This window comes from Pelecanus crispus, chromosome 1, assembly GCF_030463565.1.
Source record: "Pelecanus crispus isolate bPelCri1 chromosome 1, bPelCri1.pri, whole genome shotgun sequence".
Lineage (NCBI taxonomy): Eukaryota > Metazoa > Chordata > Aves > Pelecaniformes > Pelecanidae > Pelecanus > Pelecanus crispus.
In genome coordinates this window covers 177,575,017-177,595,757 of record NC_134643.1, presented here as the reverse complement: position 1 = coordinate 177,595,757, position 20,741 = coordinate 177,575,017, and positions in this window count along the sequence as shown.

Sequence of the window (20,741 nt, the reverse complement as noted above, 5' to 3'; positions counted from 1 at the left end):
AACATTATCTTGTGGGAGAAACAAAAATTAAATGTAAAATCATCTCTGCACATAAAGAACAGTGATGTGAAAAATAAGCTATTTATTTTACAACAGAAACATTCTTTCTGGAAAGAGTATGGCATTGTTTGAGTTCCGGCTACAGTGAAGCCTACTTGGAAATAAATGTGTGGTTTTTACAGGATATGGGCTATCATGCTGCCTTTTAACTTGGTGTTTTTCACTTCTGGGACATGAACAGTTACCAGCAATGTGTCATGTGTAAATTTACTTTATTTGTACTGCTTACTATCATTTGTAGTGTGTCATTATTTGAAGCTTGGTGTAAGTCTCAGCTGAAACATTAAACTTTTTATGAACTGGAAATCTTGGAAATCCTTCAGAGGAAGGCTTTTATTTATTATATTGTAGTCAGTGTTTCCATTATATCCCCCTGTTTTCAGGGATTTATAACTCAGTTGTAAAAAAATCATTCTGGATTGAAATTTGGCATATGGGATTGAACCTGAAGAATGATGTTTTTACCCAGTTTGAAAATAATTCTGATCACACGTAAACTGCAGGATATAGAAATGATTAAATGTATTCTTTAGAGATTGTTTTGCTTTATTGTTATGTTGCATTGTATTATACCATTTCTACAATTAATTCTGTATTAATAATGTTATATTTCAAATACTTTTTTTCATCCCCCACTCCTGTCTCTTGGATGAAGAATAAAGTGATTACTGCTGTGTTTATCACTGAAATGCAGTATGGCTGAGTGTTTCTGCAGCCCCAAAGGAACATGATGGTTACTTCTCCTGAATAGCATAGCTCACTAGTTTGGTACATAGAAGAAACACAAGCAGACAGAATGCAACTAGGCATTGGCAAAAGCCAACGAGCCAACCAAAAAAAAAAAAAAAAAAAAAAAAAAGATACAAAGCTCTAGATGATACTAAGCAGCTTTGAGAGAGCATAGTTAAGGCATTCTAGTTTCTGCAGAGAAGTATGGGAGAGAGTGTAGATACTGTAGATTTTTCAGTTTTTTCAAGATCTCCAGTTCTGTTCCTAGCTCAGAAAATGACAGCTTTAACTGTCAGATTCCTGTTGCTTTCCCATTGGAACATCACCACAGTAACAGTCAAAAAAAAGACTGTCATTGCAAATTCACTGATTTCTGGGTTATCTTGGGAGGCTTCATACTGAAGTAATTACCAAGACCTACTTTTTTTAGCTTGTCTGTTCAAAGGAGAGCACAATCCAAGTAAAAAAAAAAAAAAAATGTTGTGGTTTGCAAGCACTTTCACCAACCAGCATTTTTTAGGGAGAATTTATTCTCAGATTTCTACTGGTTACATTAAGATTTCAATACAAATTTTGTCTCTTAAAGGAAAATAAGAAAATCTCTTTGGAACTATCTGATTCCCATTTTTGCTCAGAGGATTTACCTGGTACAAATAAGACTATCTCACAGACTCAAACACAGAAGAGCAATTCTGGGAATCTTTAGACAGCTACAATGCCATTAGGGAGCTAAAAGCACTGCCCTTGTTCATCGCCTCTCTTATTTTAGCTGAGAAGAAAGCAGATGTAGTGCAAAATGTACTAGCAGGTGTGCATCTGGTAATTCATGACAAATGTAACTTGCTGGTTGTTTGGAGTTGCCATACATAAGATGACAAAGAATGGCATGAGAACATTAAGGCATTAAAAGGTCTGTAATGATGAAGTTCAGTCTTCATTGTTAATTCAATAAAGCCTAATAATGTGTCTAAAGGGAAAAAAAAGACACACAAAACCCCAAAACCATCAGTAATCTTTCCTAGGACTGTGAATTGGCATGCTGTGTAACTACAGGACATCTGTAAAGATGTGAATCCCGTTTTTTGAAAGAACCTGAGAGGAGAAAAGAAGAGGACGATTCCTGAAGCAGTGTCATAACAACTGGAGGATGCTACAGGACACCTTACTGTGAGGGTGACCAAGCACTAGCACAGGTTGCAAGAGAGATTGTGGAGTCTCCATCCTTGGAGATATTCAAAAGCTGTCTGGACATGGTTCTGGGCAACTGGCTGTAGGTAGGCCTGCTTGAGCAGGGGGGTGGGAGCAGATGAACTCCAGAGATTCCTTACAACCTCAACTATTCTATGACTTTGTGATTTTGTGTTTCAGTGTCAGACTGGTGTACTCCATTTTAAGTTGTGCTGCAGTGTCTGTGTGTGATATTTATACAAGTGATGGGTTGACCCTGGCTGGAAGCCAAGTGCCCACCAAAGCTGCTCTATCACTCCCCTTCTCAGTTGGACAGGGGAGAGAAAATATTATGAAAATCTCATGGGTCAAGACAAGGACAGGGAGAGGTCACTCAGCAATTACCGTCACAGGCAAACCAGACTCGGCCTGCGGAAAATCAGTTTAATTTATTACCAGTCAAATCAGAGTAGGAAAATGAGAAATAAAAACTAAATCTTAAAACACCTTCCCACCACCCCTCCCTTCTTCCTGGGCTCAACTTCACTCCTGATTTTCTCTACCTCCTCCCCTCGAGCAGTGCAGGGGGATGGGGAATACGAGTTGTGGTCAGTTCATCACACATTGTCTCTGCTGCTCCTTCCTCCTCAGGGGAGGAGGACTCACACTCTTCCCTTGCTCCAGCATGGGGTCACACCCATGGGAGACAGTCCTCCACGAACTTCTCCAATGTGGGTCGTTCCCACGGGCTAGAGTTCTTCATTAACTGCTCCAGTGTGGGTCCCTTCCACTGGGTGCAGCCCTTCAGGAGCAGACTGCTCCAGTGTAGGTCCCCCATGGGGTCACAAGTCCTGCCAGCAAACCTGCTCCAGCGTGGGCTCCTCTATCTCCACAGGTCCTGCCAGGAGCCTGCTCCTGCACGGGCTTCCCACGGGGTCACAGACTCCTTAGGGTGCATCCACCTGCTCCAGTGTGGGGTCCTCCACAGACTGCAGGTGGATATCTGCTCCACTCTTAACCTTCATGGGCTGCACGGGTATAGCCTGCCTCACCATGGTCTTCACCATGGGCTGCAGGGGAATGTCTGCTCCGATGCCTGGAGCCACTCCTCCCCCTCCTTCTGCACTGACCTTGGTGTCTGCAGAGTCATTCCTCTCACATATTCTCACTCCTCACTCCAGCTGCAGTTTCTGTCCCAGTGGGTTTTTTTTCCCCTTCTTAAATATGTTATCACAGAAGTGCTGCCAACGTTGCTGATAGGCTTGGCCTTGGCCAGCAGCTGGTCCGTCTTTGAGTCATGTGTCATTGACTCTATCGGACATAGGGGAAGCTTCTAGTAGCTTCTCACAGAAGCTACCCCTGTAGCCCCCCTGCTACCAAAACCCTTGCCATGCAAACCCAATACAATACATCAGATGTAATGGAGTGGCTTTAATGTTGGGTTTTTTTCTGTTGCATGTGTTGATACAGTCAGTACAAAGTCATGGCGCATCTCCACCCCAGCCAAACAGCAGAGGGTCATAGGTTATTCTGTGGTTTGCCTGAGCTACTTAGAACTACCATGTACAGTTTCTGAAATAGTTTGCTTTTAGTCTTGTGTAGCTGATCCCATTGACCATGGAAGTCAGGGAGGAATCTTTCCATTAACATCAGCAAGCTGTGGACAAGCTCCTCAGTGTCTTCACTGTTCAGTAATGAGTATATTAAATATATTGTTTGACAATATTAAGTTCAGTATTAATAGCTTGAAGTGAAATGTGTGAATCCATAACTAGATATTGAGAAATGATGAGAAAAGGCTGAGATAGATTTGCAGAAAATCAACAGCTAATTTTGGTACATGTCTATGGATAAAGGAATACAAGAAGGCAGAAATGTGCACAGCAAGAAACAGGGAAGCAATAACACAATAAGAACAGCAGTGAAGTAGGTGGACAGAGTTAATTAGAATATGGTTAAACTATCTAGGGAATAAAGGTTAAGATTAAGAATTTGGGAAGGGACCAGTTAAGAAGGAAATTAAACACATAGGGTTGAAAAGAGAAAAAGTGTATTTCAGAAAGGTTCCTCAAGAAGTGTAACAAAGATCATGCTTGAGACTGATCTTACTTAATATTTGAATAGGTACTCTCTGTTGATGAAATGTGTGTGATACAAAATGAAGAGGCATTGGCAACACAGTTACATGATACAGGCCGAGCTGACAGACGGACAAACTTGGAGGAAGAGGATTCTAAGCATTCCTGTTATCATCTGCAAGATGTCTTCCTGAGAGGGAAGACAGGATGTGCTAATTAATCACAGCAATGTGATCCAGTACTGAAAAAGGCATATGACGCATAGAATATATCAGAGGTACAGAGACTCAGATGAGGCTTTGATGAGGCCTCCTTCACATTATTTACAGTTTTGACCATCCATCTGTTTAAAAATGTGTTAAGCTGAAACTAGAAGGAAGCAGAAAAGACAGGATGGCTAGGGAAATGCAGAATCTGTCTTCTGAGAAGAAACTGAATAGGCATATTTAGCTCACTGAAATGAAGACTGAGATGAGGATTTGATTACTGTCTCTAAAAAAGTTAAGAAATTAATGCCAGAAAGGGAAAAAGCTATGATAAGGGATGATGTTGACATAAAAACTAGGTGCATGTAAAATAGCCAGGAATATGTGCAAATGAGAAGAAGGTTTTTAACTGCTGGAATACTGAGGCTCCAAAACAGATTAGAGTGGTTAAACAAACAAACAAGCCAACCCTTCTTTAAATGCAGCTTCATAAGTTTATGAAAGAGATCCTATGATATGGCTGTCTGCAACAGTAGGAAAATAAACCTGATGAACCACAAGGTTCTTTTTGTCTTCACTAACTGGCTTGATTTTCAAAACTTTTTATTTCTTGCAGCTCCCATTGTGTTGTCTTTCTTGATGTCCCTCATTTCCCTCTGACACTCTCAGAAGCCAAGACCTGGTGGCTGGAATTATTTAGTAAGTCATAGATTTACTCTATGATTGTTATGAAGAGTCTATTTTAGGTCTAGGGCAAAGCGAACTTGGGAACAGTTATATTATCACTGTGAGGTGCATTGTTAGTTTAGTGTTATGGTTGCTAGCCTGCTTATCTTGCCAATGCAAGCTATGGAAAGCAAGGGAGCAATCAGTTGACTCATTTGTGTATCATCTAAACCGCACTCATGTATTCCTTTTCTCAATCTGCAGAAGATTGTGCATTTGGTCTATTATCCTTATGGTATAAGCTGACACCTCATGATAACTGCTCAGGATGAAGATGAATATACATAGGTTAACTGTGGTTTAAAAGAATAGTGGAAACTGAGGAGAAGCTCAGTGGAGAGTGATTGAATCCTCTGTTTTATTGTTTTTTACATTTTCTGTTGGTGGGATTTGCAATCTGGCAAGCTACCACCAAATTAATGAAGTTCATGGACTGGAATTTCACCCAGAGTGATAGCTATTTGTATTGACATGTATTATTTCCTCTAGGCCCCCTGGCATTTTTTTTCTGTACCTGTGCTTTCAGGAACACACTATATATTTTTTAGCCAGGTCTGTGAGATCTGATCTACTAAAAAACCCATCAGTATTCATCCTCTAATATTAGCTTTGATCTGCCAAACATACTTCATATCAGTGGGCAAAAAGAGGAGTGTGGGCTGAAAGTTTTCCACACTGATTTAGTATGCCATAAAAGCTTGCACAGGCCACTCCTCAGTTCCTGCATAGGCCTGCCTACACTGAAATGAAGTTCTGACAGCTTCTAGCTGGATCTAATACAAGATCAGCTAAGCAGGTGTTGATATCCTTAGCTATATTTTAAGGTTGCAATTTATAAAACCAGAGACAGCAATATGTCACTTGTGGTTTGGTGTCAAGGGCAGCTGAAGGGATACTTCGTCACTGCACAATACCTGTTCATACCTGCCTTGATTCCCTCTATTTCTAGCAAAATTGACCTGCCTGGGTTTGTCAGTTAAATTGTACACTTAGGATTGCTTTTGCTTTTACTCCTTTATTTCATAAGACTTTTCCTTATTAATCCGACTTGTTAGCCAAAACAGAAGCATGAAATTAACTCTGTAGAACTACAATTAATTTTTTTAGTACATTTTGGCAGTCTTGCTGACTTCAGTTTTACTAATCTTTTCCTCTACAGTAGATTAATTTCCAGAAGTGTTTGATTTCTATTTCTCTATCACTCTGTCTTTATACCACTAAGTAAAAGAGCCTGCTGACTTGTCCCCTAGGCCAAGTGACAGCAAACAGCTCACATTCACACTACCAAAACCCAGTCTGAAGTAGATTTTTCCTAGGTTTAGTGGTCCAAAACAAAGGCTGTGAGGGAGCTCAGTCTTAATCTGTATGAACAATCAGCAGTTCAGTACTTGAGTCATTCCCTGGCCCTTTTTCATTTAACAGTACAGTTGTAGCCTTAGGCAATGTCTATACTAGTAAATAATGTGAACCAAGGCCCATTCTCTGGACCTGGGTGTGTGGCATGGCACAATTTACACCCATGTAGTAAAATAGTCTTTTACCCCTATGACAGTTGCCTTGGTCTATAGCAACAAATGCGAGCAATCTGTGGCTTGTGCTATCTCTAAACTATGCCTGGGAATGGTCTGGGAAAATGGTATTTAGACCAAAACTGTGTCAGGGAATGTAATTAGTAATGATTAAGTAGCTTAGTTGTGAGATTGTGCTGGACCCCATGTCCTGGCCCTTTGAATTTTACTGTCACATGCAGTAGCCATTGGTCCAGCTACGGGTCCTGGAGAAAACACTGCCAAGCACCTACAGCCCTTTCTATCCCATCCTCCTGAGTTTGGTCCCCTTTGCCATGTCTGTGTGCCACTCTCTTTCCCACTTTTGGCACCTGGTCCAAGGCCCTTTTTGCTCCAGGCCTGTCTTTTTACTTCATCTCTATCACCCGTCTCTCTTACTGTTCTCCACATTCACGATGAGTTTTCCAGCTCTCCCTCTAACTCCTTCCCTCTAGTGAGCTTCTTTTTCTACTCATATACCATTCTGCTTCCTTTTTCTTATTATTTTCTTTTTTCTCATCTTTTTTTCCCCAGTTTTGCCATGTTTCCATCTCCTTTAGTTCTGCTTGCCTGGCTTACTCCTTTTGCCTGGCTTCCAGTCCCATATCCCCATGTTTTCCACATCTCAGGCAGGTCTGTTCTCCCCACCCTGTGGCCTGGCCAGTGTGCAGCTGGGTGTTCATGGACAGCCCCAGACTGCTCCTGCTCCCCATGTCCAAGTTACCAGGGCCCAAGTTTTTCCAGTATCATTTCCTGTGTCCGCATCAAGGATGCATGGAAGAAACAGTTACCGGGGAGGTTCAACTCTTCTACTGTAGTTCTAATTTACTTCCCTCAGGAAAGCACATGCACATTTGGGTGAGCAGAAAGTGTAATGAGGCACTGGGTCATACCCAGTGAGGACCTCTCTTTCACAGAACTGTAATGTCTGAGTTTAGGTTCTGCTTGATGTAGACTAAGTGCTGCGTAAGTCTCTTTCCCTAATGTTTCCTATTGGCTGGTTTTAGCCCCAGAGAGTCACCTGAAGAGTAGAAAAAAACCAAGAAAAGGGACTTCAGCAGATTAGAGCCCGAGACTCTGAGCCTACAAGTCCCCACTGAATACATTAAAAGGAGAGACTTCTGAAAGTTTCAAAGTGTGGATGTTTCTATGCAGATATACATCAGTGGAAGAAAGGCAGCTCCTCCCTCTCCACTTTCCTGTCACCCCAAACTTCAAACTTCTGCTTTATACTTAAAAACACTTGAACTTCTCCAGGAAAAGGTCACCAGTATTTTTTCGACATTGCTAAACAACAGATTTTCTTTAACCTCATTCTCAGAAACAGCTGTACCATTTTGGATGAAACTTCCTGAAATATTTCCGCCTGAGGCAGACACCTGGCATGGAAGATTTCAGCCCAAACATTTAAGGTTTGGCAAAGCAATATGCAGATGAAAACAGGCTTTATAATGGGAAGTGTTGGGCAACTTTAATAACAAGCAAAATTGCCAGCCTCTCCTCAGCACCAATCTTAACTGATGTGCCAAGCTCTACGATAAAATACTTAAATGAATGAAGTCCTTACATATCAAAGGACCAAAAATAACTTGGAACATAGTCTTCTTCCAGGTATAATAAGCATTTCCGACTTACAGCTTAGTGATGTAAAGAGGAAAAAGTCGATTAATAACAAAGCATAAGATGTAATCTTCAGTTTGTGTCTGTTAGAGAGAAGTGAGGTGTGTGAAGTGTACTGGCAAAGTATATAACACCTTTGTTGCTTAGATCTTATGTGTTTGAGTCATCCAAAAGTCAGATGGTTTATTTTCTCCAAACACACCCCAAACTGTTAGCCGGAAAACCAGTTAGACATTTAGATGGCAAATGTAAGTTCTGAACACAATAACATAATTTATTAATCTTTCAACAAGTCACCCAAAATGTTTAACAACTGCTTTTTCATTCAATTTCCCCTTCCAGTACAAGAACTTAATTTCCTACTCCATTTTTTCTCCTCTCTCTAAAATATAGCCCTGTCATGGTAGTCATGTTGTTCTTTAACCAAAATAAATCAATAAATACGGAGACATGTAATAAAATTTGTTGTCCTCCTTCTGTGCACAAATACAGAGGAATATCTCTGTAGTTTTCTCTTCATATCTTTAAAAAATACATTGTAACCATGTTTTTATTAATAAAAATAAATGTAAATAGTATGTATTTTTCTGCAGAAAGAGAAGTGAAACAATAAACATAAAAAAGAAAAAGGAAAGTGTGGTTAAAGTAACACTGACGTTTCATAGCCAGCTTGTGTTTTGATATTTTTTTAGGCATGTTCAGAGTGTCTAAATTCTGTCTAACATAGAACTTTGGTGGATTTCAGACACCTAAATATTATAGAATATCTCATATTGCCTTCTCACAAGCAGTATATAAGCATTAGAGATTCTTAAAGATGTTGTTGTGTTCTGGAGAAAGAGACACAGTCCTCGAGTATGGTCTTCACCTGGGAGAGAAAAGTGGGTGCCCAAGCGATTAATGTATGCTTCACCTAAGTCACAGAAGAAGCTTCATCTGTTAGATACACTTAAACCTACCTCATCCATGCAGCCCTGAGTTCAATTCAGATAATAGGTGATGATGTTGAGAGACACGAGAACCAAGAAATAGTTTGATCTGTATCCTGTAAAGAAGAAAGGAGAATTTGGTCCTTGGGTTAATACTGCCCTGAGTCCTGGCTTATGGATTTGGATCAACTATTGGATCAGATCCACTATTGGATCAAATGTACAAACTGCATGGGAAACAGGGTCCTGACCTCCCTTTTTCTCTGGGAGTACTCTTACCACTAGCCTCAGAGAGAAAAGGAGAAAACTGAGGCTGCCTCTGCCTTTCATTGGAACTGTGCATTATAGTAATGTAACTTGGTACTAGAAGGAAAGTGGTGATGCAAATTATCCTGAAGCCAAAGCTCTATTTCTAAAATAAGCACCCCAAAACTCATTTTAGTTCAACACCCACTTCACGTCATGGAAGGCGGTAGCAGTTGCCATGAAATGACCTGCCTCTGGGTTGCGATGCCTCTGAATCTGTCCCAGCCTGTTTCTGTCGTTAGAAACATTATCTAGATCTTGCTGTATGAACAACCCCTTTAAGTAAAGTATATGGACACCATTTGTATCATCTAGATCTAGTTAATATTGACAATGTTTATTTTTATTTATGCCAAAGGCTTATTAGATTTATAGCATGAACCTATTATTCGTAGTAAGAGATACTGAATCAGATAGCTAAAATCTGTAAATTGTGGGATTTTCCTTTGCTAATAACAGCTTTAGTGCTTGGTAACCAATAGAACTATTTTAAAGTGTATTTATCCTATAAACAAGTCCTTTCTAGGAAAAAAAAGTACTTACGTTAACTCTTCTCCCTGTCAACATACAGCAACCATATTAAGATACTACATGGAAAAAAAAAACCCATACAAGATTAACAATAATATAGAATATAATATCTGTGTCAGAACAAGGCACTTATTAAAGAAAGGTTTGTGTAATTAAAAGCATGCTAGCGCTTCTGATCTTTTTTGATACACTGTCACTGGCAAACAGCTTTTAAAAAGTACCAGGAGTATTACATAGTGACCAAGATGGAATCAGAGGAGCGCGATGAGCAGAGAGACTCCATTTTCCCAGAGCACTGTCTGGCAGGAGGCAGCACCCGGCTGAGAGCCCTTCTGCTGCAGAGACAGAGGAGAAGTCCTTGGAGTTAGCAAATAGATGTGTCCTGACACTGTATGGTGATAGTGGCGGGGAAGAACTTTCTCCTTTTCTGAGGACTGAGCAAGCCTTTGAAACACACATCGGGGATCACATATAGCCATGAGTATAGCATCATATGGTAGTAGCACGGGAACTTGTTCTAGGAATTGCTGTTGGGATAGTTAGGCAGCAAGAGAGGCATCTTACCCACTGTTAGGATGCATATGCAGCACTGCTCAATATCCTGAGGAGGCACCAGGTCGGAGACCTAGTGACTAACTAGGATGTTTGTACAGACCTTTGACAACTTTCATGGCACGTGTGAAATTCAGACAGCATAGCCTGACTGCCCTGCAATCCAACAGACTTGGTAAAAGTGTAAAACAGCTGTCTCTAATGGCATGACTACGACATGCAGTTCAGCAAATGTGACTTGGGGCCTCAGTACTGTGTCTCCACTTCTGACATTTATAGTTAAATGATGTTGTTGATTCCTGCAAAAGACGCTACAATTTCTCTAATTAAAGGGGGAAAAAACCCCCCACCCAAACCCAATCTTCTTGTTCCTCCCCAGATTGTTCCCATTTACTGCAAATAAGCATGAGTTCCTGCCTGGAAGCACTATCTGCAAACTGCAGTCAGATGTAAAAGAAGCCTAATCAAGCTTGGGAACCAGGCCTTAATTAGACTGCTTGGAAAACAGAGCAGAAGAGCAAATGAAAATTATTAACCATCACTCATGATTCCTGTTTCTAATTTTAAAGAGGAAATCATGCATTAATCAAACCCTAGCCCTAAGCTCGGAGACACGTTTTAGAAATATCCTGAAACAACAAGAGGAAATCTTTTCAGTGTTTAGAGAAAACAACTCGCGATCAGCTAGTACGTGTAGCACAATATATTTTGACATGAAATAAGCTATGTTTCAGTATGCTTAGCTTTTGCTGGGTCCAAGAAAAACAAAACCAGTACCAACTGAAATGAAGGCACATGACAACAATTAGGGTTAAGCCTGGGTTTTGTTAAAGGAAAACAGAAATGTAGAGTATGTTGTTTTCATGGATAAACGAAAGACATGGAAGGGTAAGAGTAAGAGGAACAATGCAGTAACATCACCGCTATTGTGTGCTTATTGTGTATAGCAAGGAAACTCTTTGGCACACATAAACAATATTTAATACAAATTATTTCTGATAAAAAATAACAAACAGAAGCACAACCTCCAAATATTACCCAGAGATCACTTGAGATCATGTAATAGGATTTATCAGAACTTACTTCATAGTTTCTGTTATATTTGGACTATAAAGATAATATTCTATTTTTTGGCAAACTAATGTGAACTTTCTGGCTGCGATTCAGAAACTAATATTTTCTGGTGGAGTTAGACTGAAATCTTTAATTTTCTTGGAACTCTGCAGGAAGAGGAGAGAAAATGGGCTCTTGACCTATATTAAACATTGCACCCGTTCTTGTGGGAACATCACATTATAAAGAATGCTCACTTTTTTCAAACACAAATATCCAAGCTTCTCTGTTTGAATTACAAACAACGCTTTCTCGAACATACCAGTTTTCCTCTTAGCTCTCCAAGCATTTACCAAGTATTGCCTGTTTAGGTTTCTAAAGCCAGTGGTTTCATGATCTGAAATTACATATCTAGAAATGTTAGGATGGCATGCATGCTTGTGTTGCTGTTGTGACTCGCAGACCACAGTTATTGTTCTGTGAATAGATTAAAAAATTAATGACAAATGAGAAAAATACAGGCATTTTTTTCATCTATCATGCTATATAAGTCATACTTAAATAGAACTAGACAATCAAGTTCAGCTATCAAAGTTGGTAATTTGATATAGCATTATGGTCTGGAGGAACGGGCATAGACAAGGGTTAGTAAGTACTGAATTTCAGTGATGGTTTTGGCATGGATTCTTCTAAATGATGAGTAACCTCCACAGTTCAGCCCTGTGAAGAAAATGGTCTGAACAAAGCGAATGTTTTGTACTCCAGTTTGATGGCATCTTCCTGCATGATATAATACAGAACAGAGCTTTTTGTTTTTAATTGAGAAATGACACTAACTTTGTTTAGTTACTTCGGTTGAAGCTTGCATTTTTTCTTTCTGACTCCTAATGCGCAGACCACTTGGGTGATGCCCTGGCTGCTACAATTCAGTTGCAATGCTTCTGCTAAATTAAATATGACAGGATTTCAACTCTTGATTTCAGTGGATGACTAAGGACAAGATAGAGCGTGTCTAGTCTAAAAATCGGTGCAGTTGCCTTGGAGGTGAAAGATGTAGGTTTAAATCCTCTTAGGCTGAACAAGGAGCTGAACCCAGATTTCCCATCTGCTGTGTGAGTGCTGTAAACGCCATACTGTTGTGCAAAAATCTAGATGATAGGATTATAATGTTTTGTAACAAAGAGGCTGAGACTCTTTTCATTCATGCTAGATTCAAATTTGCCTGTACTCGTGTTCTTGCAGCACTTTAGTTTGGTCATGTCTCAGTTTAGGCTATGTTCAGCAGCAGAGCTGAAATGGTAGGAAGGAGCACTGTAACCCAGAACAGCACCTTTCTTACAGTTTTAGGCTCCTGGAGGGTTTTCATTACACGCTGCTGTGCCTGGGAACTTTAATCACTTCATGGACACTGGAGAAAGTAGTTTAACACAATTTGAGGCATTATATTATCATTCTAATACCTGTAGCTCTTTCATTTTACCTCTACTAAGTAAAGTGACCTATGTCAGCGTGCACTTACTGTCCTGCCTGCTGAAGAATTCAGTAAATTCTAATTTTGCTGTGGCTACTTGATTTTCACTATTTCTTTCACACGCTTTCACTGACAATCATCTTTGTGCCTCTGGTTTTGAATTTTATCATTGCAGTGTAGCCTTTATACCAAAGCAGTGATGGTCCTACAACAGCAGAGTGCTGATATCTGCTTTGTTTTCATAGTTACGGGGGTGTGCCCTGCCAAGTTTTCCTTTCAGGATAATCTGCTATTCTGGGGACTACCATGTGATTTCTTGTAATAATTATTTTTCCCTGCTTTCTTATCCTATACCTGCAGTTATCCATCAGAGCCATAGAGCTATCAACACTCATAACCCAGAAGTGGAAATGAGCCTGTCACTGTTCATTCCATATTTATGTACCGATGTTAACAGCCTGGTAAAAATCCAAACTTGATTTGATTTTGAGTGAGTTCCAGCACTATTTAACTGTTTATAGAGTAAATCTAGTTTCAGTTAGCTTACTTTGATTAAATTACATAGTTATGTGCCATAACACTGTCTCAAATCTGCACCCCCCCTTTTAATTCCTCATCTTCTTTGTCTTGGCTATCCTTTTTAGTGTTTACACATTTGCTGTTGTTATTGTAACTATGTGCTTTTGGGTAGAAATCACAAAGTTCTAGGTGCTTTCCAAACATTAAAAAAAGGAAAAAAAAAAAAGCTCAGTTTCTTGACTATTGTAATCATGTCCTTGCAGGTCTATCTCAATGCACCCTCTATGTGAAATATGCCCACAAACACGTGGCTTGTTTGATTTATAGCTGCTTGTGTTTTTCCAAGTGACTTGACTGTTGAAGAACTCCAATGACTGCTCTGTTTGTGTATTTTAGCCAAAGCTGGCTCTAGCACTTAGGACTCCACACTGGAACAACTTATTCATAACGCTTCGTTTTGCTTTACATCCATCTGCGATTTCAGTTCCTTTTGCTCCACATTTTTGTCCTGCATTTGGTAATTCCAAACACTGTGCCTGTTCTTTTGTTTTATCCATTTGGTAGCTTCCCCTTTGTAGATTCTCAGTGACTGAATAATGGTGTAACTTCAAAACAAAGCAGAAAGATATTCATATGTTTCACTTATTCTGGATTTTTGTTACTGTTCTCATCTGATGTCATTGTTGTGTTATGATGGAGGCTTGGCTGCAATTATAAGTGCTAAAGCATTTTTTTAAAAAAAATTCCACAGTGATGACAGACCCTAGAAGAGAGAGATAACAAACACAGTCTGTGTTTCTAGGAGCCTCTTAACCTGGAGGTCTGAGAGAACTGCACAAACTGGCTGTGAAATAGGTATAAATGTGTTCCACAAATAAGACCTGGTTTCTCACATCCTTCTTGTGGTTGCTTTACCAGACTTCTCAATATTTTGAGATCTATAAGGTCGCATTCACACTTCTTTTCTGCTGCATGCTCTGGTGCAGATTGAAGTCCTGATCTACGAATTATCCAGATAGTCCTTTGATTATAATTTGCTTTTGCTCCTACCTAGGCTGTGAGCACAGCTTTGCTTTGTAAGGAAACTGGGATTTGGAGATTGTATAGATGCAGTCTGAAGCCTTGCTGCAGCATGTCATCTGACTTGGGGACTGGAAATTGCTCCTTGCTAATCATGATACAGCTGCTTACAACAGACACTTGTACAGCAATGAAGCATGAGGCTTGACCACTGAAACTATACAGGATGAGCTTTGGAAGGTGATTTTTACATTTTTCTTAAGGGCAAATAACAACAATTTTCTTTGCAGCAGAGAAATGTATAAATATGTCCTGTGAGGTGAGAAATATTCAAGGAGGCTGTATTGGAACTGTAGGGGCATATAATACTATCATGCTTTTTGTTGTATTTGGGGACCTTAGGACGGGGAGGAGAGAATCCCCAGAATTTTGTTGTTATTATCTTACTGAGTGGGGCATGGTCTCTAATATGTTTTCCTGACATTTAAGGTAAAGCTGTTTACCAAGCTGTAACTTGTCACTGAGGCTTTGCCTAAAGGTGAAGTCAGAGAGCTGGCAATTGGTCCCTAGCTGGTGTGGATGGCTCAGGACTAGTTTCCCCCAGAGAAGATATATCTTATAGGAAACTACTTTGAGTGGTCCAAAACAGATGTAGGAGTAAGGCAATAATGAAGTGATGTGGACAGCCACAGGTCCAGTGTTTGAGGTTGCTCTCTGGCCTGGCTTTATTTAGCAATATAGACATAGTCTTAGAAATCTGGCTGCATCCCTCACATCTCAAGCTGGACTTAGTTCTGCTGTACGGAGGGAGGGTTCCAGGCAGCTGATCTGTGTAGAGTGCACAGGAGGTAGAGGGTTCCAAGATTTTTATAAATTCATTAGCAAAACCTTGCGAGCTGAGAGTTGGAGTGCTAACCTGAAATGTGCCAGGGTTAGCTTTGCTTCACTGCTGTATTGCAAAATTCCTGCCTGACCTAGGGGAAAGCAGCTTCTGTGAAAAGGTTTTGCCCATCACTAAAATGACTACTGCAGTACTCCTGCATCGGATGGTGGTATGAGGTGCTGCCATGCTTTGGGAGCAGGGATCCTACAAATTCTTTCGGTAGGTGAACATACCAGCGTTAGAGGCTTCTGCAGCAGGGAGATTTCCAGAGCTGATTCAGAGCATCACTGCAGTCTAGAAGGCAGGGCTACTTCAGTGTTCAGAGCCAAGGTGATTCTTAGAAGCAAGATTTAGGCAATAAGGAGATGACCTCACTGAAAGAAAAGGAAGAAGAGGTACTTCATGTACACACCTTCTTTCTCTTTGTTTCAGAATGAAGGAAACTTTTGTGGTGTTCAAGTACACTCCTTTTCCTCCTTACCTGCCAGGGATATATTGACACCTTGCTTTGTTTTTAACTTCCACTTATATATCATTGTAAAACAAGACAGAACCAGTAGATAGCACAAAGTGTAATAAAGTAATCCAGAACTTGATTACAAAATGAATGGAAGAATTTATGAGAAAGAACTCTGGAAACTCCATTTCAACATTTACACACAGGGGAAGGAATGATCTTTTTTTCTCTCTCTACTCTTTCCATGCATTATGCTTTTTCCTCTGTCTCTAACGAGTGCTTGACATTGATGAAGCTTCAGCTGATGAAGGTTTTTGCAAACCAATAAATAGAAGACCTTAAAGGATTGCCTTGCATATGCAACCTGCATTCCTGGTGTTGACTGCTCTGCTGCAGGGGCTGCTACTGCTGTCTCAGTGTTGATACTGACAGGCCTGTTAGGCAGACTGGCTTTGATCTAGCTTTTATGTTCCTTTACCAGAATACAAGTCGACTTTATTGGACCAATTAAAATTGCAGTCCTCCCTTGTTATCTCCATAGGGTAGAACAGAGATGCAGCAAACTTAAGTTAAGCATTTTCATTTATACTGTGTTTATGAATTCTTGTTTTATGTCTCAAACTTGAGTTTATAAAGTGCAATTTACTACTGACCTTGCCTGTCTTTTGTGTAATAAATATTTTAAGACCAAGGATTAAAAAAGTATTAGTCAGAGATATGTCATGTTACTTAAAGCTCTGTTTGCAACATTGATTACAAATGTATTTGAATTGGTCAAATTTCAATAAAATTCTATCTTTTTTTTTTTTCTAATCACTTACGATATTTTGCTAAAAAGGAGTTTTGCTCCATGTAGTCCATGTAGAAGGGACTACATTTACAAATACAACATTTAGAGAAGACCAAAGTGAGGATAAGATCAGAGGTGATTTCATAAACGTCTTTAAGACATAAAAAGGGTGATCTTGACATCCTTCCTATGCCAGAATTATATTGCTCCTCAATGTGCAATCAACAGCATCAGGACATATTTTAATGTTAATATTATTTTCATGTTAATATTATTTTAATGTTAGTATTATTTCCAACCATATCAACTCATGCTGCTGCTGCTGTTCCACCAAGCAGAGGCTAGTGCTGGTGCAAATGAAGTGCCTGAACTGCTCCCCATTTTTGGGGACAGAATAATCTCAGGTGGGCTTAAGCAGCTCATGCAACAGCACACCTTCAGTTGTGTTTTTGAGTATGAACATCAGTCCTGATGAAATTCTCACTGACACTGGTGAAAGCAGTCCTGGTTTCTAATTACAGACTTAAAGTACAAATGTAATAATCTATCTTGGTTTACTGCTGTTATGTAAAAATGAGTGTATCCTTTTATTATTGCTCCCATTTATTAAAGCTTCATCTACAGAGGAGGAAATGGCCCAGTCAAGGACTTTTAACACAGAAGAGCTGTGTTTGTTAAATATGGTGTTATAACTGCCCTGAGACAGTTGCTTTTGATGCTTTACAGGAAACTTTTTATTTCTTAACGTGAATGTCCCTCATCAATCTGCATGTGCATAAACCTAAATATTACCTCTCTTTTGCCTGTCTTTAAGTACTTATCAAGGACTTACTAGTCATTGCATGTTACAATTACAAAGTACTAGTAAATTAAGCAGTAACGGGGAATTTTCTTAGGCACTGGAACTCAACTGTTTAGTCTTTTACATTGTTATAGCATTCCCTCTCATGGTTTTGGCCAGGGCACCTCTCAATTTGCCAGTCATTTCCCAGGCTTAAGGATGGGTATTCACACAGATTAGGGACCATTTCCAATTGGCAGCCTGGTTGTGGCCGTGATGTTTCAGAGACTAGGAGAATTTAACAGACCTGGGCAGTTCCACGCTGGTGAACCTCAGAGCTAGAGAACATTTTGGTGCACATTTAATAATTCGTACAGATGTGGGAGATGACCGAATACTCATGTTCTAGTCTGTCAGGACACTCTCCTCTAGACTTGTATCAGGCTGATGGTTTTAGGTCTTAGGAAGCAGTGTGTTTATTGTTTGTTTATTGGAATAACAAACCCACTGGAGGAGGGACTTTAATATAAGGTGTTGATGAGAGGTTACCCTATCTGAAAGGATTGCTTTATGTAACGGGAGGTCTGAAAAAGCTGGATGAGTTAGTTCTGACAGATTTTATGTTGCATTGTCTTTCTGAAATACTTAAAGGAAATACAGATGCAAAGAAGTAAGACTTTTTCATTGCCCTCAGTAAGTCTGTTCACAAAAACAAAGAACAGAGTGGGGTGTAGTGGGTTTTTTTTATGGGTGGGATTGTTTGTTTGTTTTTGTTTTTTTCCTCCTGGAGGAACTCTAAAGGAACTACTCAGCAAATTTGTTCCTTAAGTATGTGATACATTTGCAGTGTAGTAAAAATCATAAACTGCTGGCTCTATTTGCAGTGGCAGAAACCAACATTGACTGTAGACAGTATTTTAAAAAAAATTGAAGTTTTTCTTAGGTCCAGATTCATAACTTCTTGCAGTTTTTTATTGTTCTATGCAATCATAGCCCTGTCACCTTCTAACATAGTCCATTTGCTAATCATTGTGTGTGACTATAGCCCTTCCTCCATGTATACTATCCTCCTATGTTTGCTGTAAAGAGGTGGTTTTGTTTTTGCTAAATTGACTAGGAAATACTGTGGAAGGAAGTTCTGAATGCTTTTTAATTGATGCTAAGAGGCAGCCTAGTGTAGGCCAGAAACTCTTTTCAAAGGGATCTACTTGTATGTTCTGCTGTCATCTTTATCTTTAAAGTCGCAACAACAGTGTCAACTCCTGGTATACTAATTCCTATTCCTTTTCTGTAGAAAAAGCAGATATTTTCCTCACAGTTATTTTTCAGAGAAGCTGAACTTATGTGAAATTTGCAGAAAGTCAGTATAGAGTGCCCCTAAAAAAAAAGGTTACCTAATATTTTCTTGTTAGATATATTATAGGCCCGTGTATTTTAGTTAATTTTGCTTTTTAAAAATACTTCAAAACACATATCAGATTAGTAGGCAATGAACACTTACCAAAGCTCATTTTGGGGAAAGAAGAGAGGAAGTCTCTGTCAATGCATTTTAAAAAAGACTTGTGCAGTCTGTGTCTCAGTAGTATTATTTTTATTCTCCAAGCTCAAGAACTATAATTTCACAATGACTACTAATCTAATCTGTGTTCATTATGCCAAAACTTAGTACCAATTCAAGTTAGACTTCTTCAAGTTAGAAGACATCTCTCAGGAAACTGGCATTCATTAGCTGCATGCACCAAGAACATGGCCCAGTACTGTTCATTTTCTTCTGTGAAAAGACTTCCTTTATTAGAATTTAGTGTGGGAGCAACAGTCTGAAAACCAGAGAAAGGATTTTTGCAAACAAGATGGCTTCTCCAGATCATGATTTATATGTGATCCATGCTGATCAAAAATACTGATTGTCATCTGGTTTTCCTTTATACATTTATACTCCCTTTCTCTATCTTAATAAGTCTTCTATGAAAATAAACCTATAAGCAGTCTAGATTCCATGCTACAGTTCAAAGAATTCTAGTAAGTTCAAGAAAGACAGACTCATTTTTATTGTGAAAGTCAGTGCAATACAGCATTAGTGTATGTACCTGTTGTGTGACACCACAGGCAGGACTAGCCTCACCTAGCTTTGGCCATCTCAGTCTCTCTGATTCTGGAGAAAACATCTCCTGGAGGACATCAGGGGATTCCACTGAATGAAGAGATTAAGTGAATTGAGTACGCTCTAACTAATTCTCTTGTCTGCTTTTAGCAAGCCGTAAGATTTGGCCAATAAATTGTCCCACCATAAACATTTCCCAGACTCTGGCTTCATCCATTTGGGTTTATATTCCAATAATAAGGAAATAAAAGAATAACAGAGACTGAAGGTGCAGCTTTTGACAGGAATGTAATGATGTGCAACTAACACCATCATTTACCCCACCTACAAAGTTGTCTGATACAGTAGTAACAACCTATATACCAAGAAGTCATTTGTAGGCTGTCTGTATTCATGTGCATTCTATACCATGGAACAGTATTGCCTGCAAGTAGGAGGAAAGAACCACTCTAGAGTTTGGTTGAATATCAGGGATAAGAGTAATCAGCCATAACAACACTGCTGTTTAGATAACAAGAACTTCTTCCAAGGTTGTGAAATACTTGTATAGCTCAGCAGCTCGAAAATATCTTCAGATGCTTCCACACTATTTATATCCTCTGTTTGTAGGAAGAGAACTTAGTTAATTTTCTTTGTCACTGGGAACTTTTTACAGAGTTTAAGGTGATCTTGATATCACTGCCTCTTTGAGAGAGATCAAGATGTTAGACAATTCATCGGCAAGTCATAAATGTTATTCCTTTCTGTGCCCAAATGTTCATGCACATATATAGCGAACAGTTACATTAAAAATTTAAAAAGATCAAAAGAAATGTGCCCATGAAACACAAGAACATGCAAAAACTGAATTAAAAAATAACAGCTTTTTATATGTCTAGGTATAGTTTTTAATGAGTGTCATACATAGGGAATAAGAAGGCACCAGGATGGTAGTGCTACATCAATGCACACCACAACCATTTTTATTCTGTTAGGTTCACTAAAAAAAGTTTTTTCCACCTATATTGAAAACCTGAAGTGAAGCTCCACTATCTCTCCCTAATTCAAAATGAGTAAATGCCTAATAAGCAAACTGTGCTACCCACTAATTTTGTTTTTGTTCTTCCATAAATTTAAAAATCCAACTTAAAAATTATTCTTCTTCATTTGTTAGGTTGAAAGTAAAGGTTGAACTTATTCTGGAACCTGGCAAACAAACTGTCATTGAGGACCAGC